The 6,662-nt window shown below is 38.8% G+C and overlaps 1 protein-coding gene across 3 annotated transcripts in view; it reads left to right on the top strand.

The window, feature by feature from the left end:
• Positions 1-478: 478 nt before the first annotated feature.
• The window catches only part of ncana (neurocan a), a 91,684-nt gene continuing 85,500 nt past the window's right edge, over positions 479-6,662 (top strand). For all 3 annotated transcript variants that reach the window (XM_079876418.1, XM_079876419.1, XM_079876417.1), the window contains exon 1: positions 479-739. The gene's annotated coding sequence lies outside the window, so the exon portion shown is untranslated. The remainder of the gene's footprint in view (positions 740-6,662) is intronic.

Genomic DNA, 6,662 nt, shown 5'->3' with positions numbered 1-6,662 from the left:
ATTAAACCAGATTATTTGACAAAACATTTTCATAGTGCGCTGTATGGCTAGGCTGCTCTTAAAAATAAAGTTGCTATAAAAAAGGGGGTTTCACAGTGATGCCATGCATAGAATAATGACTTTTGATTCCTTTCAGAGAACAGTTCTTAAAGAACCAGTGAAGAAAAATCTAAATTTCATTCTATAAAGAACCTTTTGTTTAATGGAAAGGTTCCGTGGATGTTGAATGTTCTTCATGGAAGTTGGAACCATGGACTCCAATAAAGAACCTTGTCTGCTGCGAAAATATTTAGCTAATCTAAAATGCAATAGAAACCTAAAATGATTTGTTAACAGTCATGATATATTGACGTATTCTCCCATGAGCTCTATATTCAGCTGTGACTGCTGCTCTCTCTCTCTCTCTCTCGGGCTCGGGTGGGGGGTTTGTGTGTGCTCTTCTCCTCTTTTTCTTCAACACCCTTTTGTTTCTGATCTCCAGTAGACGGAGGAGGCTCGAGGCCGACGTCAGTGTGCGCGTGCTCGTGCTCGTCCGCGGATCTGCCCGGTCCTTGTCATTGCTTTTACCGTCGGAAACTGTTCAAGAGCGTTTGCAGCTTCATTGCTGGAGTTCAATTCATTTGCTGTGACTGAAGTTCCAGCAGACTCGGATGAGGTAGACTCTTCCTCCATCGCTTCTGCTCAGCTGATCGTCCTCCATTCAGCCGGTGAGGTCTCGTGACAACTTTAACAACTCCAGGTAAGAGGACACTTCATATCATAATCTCATATTACTTGCGTGTTAAATCTCATTAATCGGGTCCTTGAATCGTTATTGCTCGCGGGTTAATAGCACTAGACACGGGGGTTTTGGTGGATGTCTGATTTCAAATCCGATTTAACCCTCTGGATGTCTGTAATCTCTGCAAGGCATGCTGTCATTTCTGCTTGCATGATTTGATGTGTGATGTGAATGTGGAAATCTGGTTCTGAACATGATCTGTTCATGTCTGATGAATGCTAGTGCAGTCTTTGTGTCACTAGAAACTCTTGATTGATTTGCACAGAAAGAACCCATATTTACATTTACATTTTTCCATTCAGCAGATGCTTGTATTAGAAAAAAAAAAAAAAAAAAAAAAAACTTGTATGCATTTTATCATATCTTGGCTCTTAAGTATGAGATACTTTCTCTTTTTTAAGTTGCTTTGGATAGAAGTGACTGCTAAATGCATGAATGCAAATGTAGTAATATAGATTAGTAATGCAGAAAAGGATAGCACAATACAGTAAAAGTTATAAGAAATATCAAAATCGCACATTTGCATTGCAAGTCGCAAGGATGTGCATTTAAATGTTTAAAATCAAAGCGAGTGATGCAGCATAAAAATACCTAAAAATGTGCTTCCCATTGTAATGTTTAATTCAAGACATGAATGTTTTTTGATACAGTACAGCAGTGAAAAGTGAACTACTAAATGCATGAATGCAAATGTAATAATATAGATTAGTACACAGAAGGGAAATGCAGAAAAGGATAGAACAATACACAATAAAAGTTATAAGAAATCGAACATTTGCATTGCAAATCGCAAGGATGTGCATGTAAATGTTTAAAATCAAAACCACCTAAAATGTGCTTCCCTTTGTAATGTTTAATTCAAGTCATGATTGTTTTTTGATGCAGTACAGCAGTGAAAGTCATTTCAGAGTCAGATCTGACGGTTCCTGAAGGCAACGACTGCATGTCTCAGATCAGTTATTCATGCAGCTGTTTTCATCTGTAAATATCTGCTCATGAATGCTCCTGTGTAGAAGAAGAGAGTGAGTGTGTTGTGTGTGGGACAGGCGTAGGCGAGAGGTAAAGGTGGCTTTACTGAAGTTGCTCGAGATGAAAGAGTCCCGGCATTTATTCTTCATCCCGCCGTCGGCCATGAGAAGCTCTTCAGACCCTCGCGACACACTGACACCATAATCACCGGCCACTCACACACACATGCCAGGATTCTCCATCAGTGTTTCCTTCGGGATTGTCTGCAGTCTGGGATTCTCTGAGGCCGAATGCTCAGCTGTAGAAGACCACAATGAGAGGTTAGGGTGGAAATAAGAGGATTAATGCGGATGGATTTATTGGCGTATGATAATGAGATGGCGTTTTAGGGGTGAAGGGAGCCGAGGGTGAACGGGTCAGGGTGATCCGAGAGAAATCAGGGCTCGAAGTCGGGTGTTATGTATAGTTCACGAATCCAATCAATCTGATCAGCCTTTGTGTTTCAGCGACTGATCGATGCAATACGAACCCCTTTACCTTGACTTAAATTGTAGCAGTTTTAATAGGAGTGTAACGATACCCTCATGTCACGATCCGATACATATCACGATACTGAACTCACGATATGATATTATTGTGATACTCCAAGACATATAATAAAAGGTTAACAAAAAATATACTGGGGTGTAAATGAATAGACTCGGACTTGGTGCTGAAACCCAATGCAGGACAATAGACACACCAGAATAACAATATTCATGATTCTGAAGCTGAAAATACTGAATTATTTTAGATGAATATGCTTGAACTCTGTCACTGACTAGATATATTTAAAATAATGAAAACCACTTTTTACTGGTAACATCAGACATTTGGCATTATCATTCCCCCATTGCATTATTATACATTATATTCAACATTATATATAGTAGTTTAATGTAGTACTGACACTAAAATTAGTATTTTATTTTGTAATTTTTATTTTGGGTGAACTATACACAATAGATATTATTGAATTTTTGTATTGCGATATATTGTGACATGATATATTGTTACACCATGATATATTAGTATATTATACATATTAGAAAATATCAAATGAAGACAGTGGTTTCTCTCTCTCTCTTTCTCTCTTTCTCTCTCCTCCTGAAGCTGTCTGTGTCTTTGTCCTCTTAAACCCCCCGTCTGTTCAAACAGCAGCTCAATACAATATCTGAGGCTCTTATCCATCAGTATGTCCACTTCATGACACTCTCTCTCTCTCTCTCTCTCTCTCTCTCTCTCTCTCTTACCCAGAGCTTATGTGAGCATTGAAAACAGTCTATGTTGTCTATTGGTCATAGGTCATATTTCACCCCAAAATCAAAGGAAATTATATTTTGCACCAAGAGATACCCATTGAGACTGACATTACAGCATTGTGACATTATTAAATGTCATTATTTTCATGACATATAAACACCCTCCAATTCTCATTACCGTAATGCAATTATGATATTATTATATTTTATGATATATATTTTTTTTTAAATATCTAGCAAATCATGATGGTAGTATTTGTTGGGCTGCATTTATATCAAGATTAAAAAATCCAGACTGAATGGTTTTTGTTATTGTATTGTTAAAGTAATGAAACAGTGTATATTTATATTTGCATTATTTTAATGAGAATTTGGGGAAAATGTGCTTAATTGTCTTAAATCATATCATATGATTTTGAGACAATCTACAAAATCACAACAACTTAATGGCATAAATAACACAAATCCTTTATGTAAAAGAAAATTGTGTAGTTTTGGGGTGAATTATGACTGGAGATTTTAAAAATATCATAATTGCTCTGATTTGGCTTGAAAGTGGAAAAATAAAATAAAATTTTTCCAGTTAAAAAATACAAGTACACTGTTAATAATTATTATAAAACACAGATGTTTGGAATATGTTTTACAATAAAACACTATTTCAGTCTTTCTACTTCAAAATTTCACATTTAATTCAATGTTACGTAAATTCTACACCAAATTTAGCCATTTTACTGTACATAAAAATGTCTGATTTTATCTGAAGCGTCTAAAACTTCGAGCTTCATTCTGAATTGTGTGTTCATGACCTTATAAGACGTGTTTGTCAGTGTTTGTGTGGCTGTTTGCTCAGAGCTCAGTCTGTATTTGCTGTAAAGTCCTTCATCTCCATGGATCATCAGCTGATGAAGTGATATGGACGTGATGTTTCTTTAACAGACGCTGCTGTTCTGGGTTTAAACGCCCCGCTGTATTGATTGGTTTATTCTGCTGACCATCTGCATACTGGACTTTCTGCAGTGGAGCAGAACGTTTAACTGAGCAGAACTGAGCATACATTTGGTGTTTGTTAAGTCAAGCATTACTATTTCTGTAGCTGGTATTTATTGTTAGTGATTTGAACAAACCCCTAACACTAAGTATTGAACTCATTCTGCGCTGTTTGGGCTACATGAACAATATCTGTGGCTTGTTGGAATTGTTCTGCTAAATTCCCAATTGTCATTTTTTTTCTACAATTTCACACACACATGTACAGAGCAGAATATCAAAGAATATATTTTGAATTGGACTTGGCAACTGCAAAGTAACACCCTGGCAACCAGCTACACAACCCTAGCAACTGCATAGCAACATCCTGGCAACCCCCACCATGCCCTACTAGCTGCAAAGCGATGCTCTAATAACTGCATAGCAATGCCCTATCAACTGCATAACAACACCCTGACAACCACCCACAATGCCCTTGCAACTGCATAGCAACTCTTGAGTAACTGCATAGCAATGCCCTGGTAACATCTCCCAACACCCTAGCAACTGCATAACAACACCCTAGCAACTACCCACAATGCCCTACCAGCTGCAAAGCGATGCTCTAGCAACTGCATAGTAATATCCTGGTAACCACCCACAACACCTTCGTAAACTGCTTAGCAACGCCCTAGCAACCACCCACAATGCCCAAGCAACTGCATAGCAAAGTCTTAGCAACTGCATAGCAATGTCCTGGCAACACCCTAGCAACTGCACCCTTGTAAACTGCTCAGCAATGCCCTAGCAACCACTCACAATGCCCAAGCAACTGCATAGCAAAGTCTTAGCAACTGCATAGTAATGTCCTGGTAACCACCCACAACACCCTCGTAAACTGCTTAGTAACGCCATAGCAACCACCCACAATGCCCAAGCAACTGCATAGCAAAGTCTTAGCAACTGCATAGCAATGTCCTGGCAACCACCCGCAACACCCTAGCAACTGCACCCTTGTAAACTGCATAGCAATGCCCACGCAATCACCCACAACACCCTAGCAACTGCAAAGCAACACCCTGGTAACTAGGGGTGCACGATTCAGAAAATGTCACGATTCGATTCGATATCGATTTTTAGGCTCAAGATTCGATTCAAAATCGATTTTCGATTCAAAAACGATTCTCGATTCAAAAAAACGATTCACAGTATGTAAATGTTAGGGGTGGGAATCTTTAGTCACCTCACGATACGATCCGATCCCGATTCTGGGACTCATGATCCGATTCCAGAACGATTCTTTATCTACTCCTCCCCCCTCCCCTCCCTATTAATTCATTAGTTTACATAGGTAATTAAGTACTTTTTTTTTTTTTATTACAAATTAAAAAAAATTTTTTACAACAGTTGTATGTTAAGAATTTTAAACTAATATAACTTCAAAACATACAAGTAAGTAGCAAATAATAAAGAAGAGCATAGAAACATAAACAAGTAGTGCTTTCAGTAGCCTATTTAAGATTATCTGAACGTTTTCCATTCAAGAACTGTGAGTGATTTTTCTTCATCTTTACTCTTGTTTTTTACTATGATATCATAGACTGCGGGAGATCTATTAAGCTGCATTCACGCACGGATCTCTTCTGAAATATAAGAAGTAAAGTGGTTTGTCCTGTCCGTTTAATTCCTTAAGACATAACTGGCTGTGTTTACGTTAATTTTGCACAAGTATAGTATATTACGTTAATTTCGCACGCGCGAGCAGTCTACACAAACAAAGCGCGCGTCAGCATTTGAAATTGAAAGCAGCCTTCTGTTAGTGAGGTTCATATTTTAAATATACAAGTCCACTGCATTCCAAACCACATAAATGATGACTTCGTAGAGCATTTGTAAGGAAAATACCGAAAGGCGAGACAGCACGCTTCAAGTACGTAACATCAAACAAAGCGCGCGTCTCTCACAGCGCATCCTGTGCAATGAAGCCTGTGAATGTCCTAGTAATTCGCTTCAACCTTTCCGAACTTATGAAAGATTATTTTACGGAAAGTTTGATTGGTGTATGTATGTGTGTGAGGAATTGGAAGAAAGCAGATTACGGGTGTTTCTAAAGCAAACTCAGCGTCATCGCATATCTGGTTAAAAACTAAGCTCAGAATCGATCCAGAATCGTTGGAGCGAGAATCGCGATGCATCGATGGATCGAATTTTATTTATTTTTTTTCACCCCTACTGGTAACCACCCGCAACACCCTAGCAACTGCACCCTTGTAAACTGCTTAGCAATGCCCTAGCAACCACCCACAATGCCCAAGCAACTGCATAGCAAAGTCTTAGCAAAGCCCTGGCAACCACCCACGAGTCACGACACATTAGCAGTGTGGTCAGTTTTACTTGTGCTGATGCCACATATTTATTTCAGGAGAAGTAAAAAGCACAGAAACAAACACACTTGTAACCTTTGTGTGCAAACACACAAGCAGAACACGCTGTTGGCTCATGCATAATGAATTGTGTCTGGATGTGTGTAAGTTCACAGGAGGGTCTCTGAGACACACGAGGAACAAACATGTCTCTTCCAGAAGCTTTCAGCTGTGTTCTGTGGTTATGTTGTAATGCATACGCTCCTGACAGGATCATTC

This window comes from Squalius cephalus (assembly GCF_949319135.1).
Source record: "Squalius cephalus genome assembly, chromosome: 7".
Lineage (NCBI taxonomy): Eukaryota > Metazoa > Chordata > Actinopteri > Cypriniformes > Leuciscidae > Squalius > Squalius cephalus.
The sequence above is the reverse complement of the archived record's forward strand: the minus strand, read 5'-3'. Positions and strand labels throughout refer to the sequence as shown.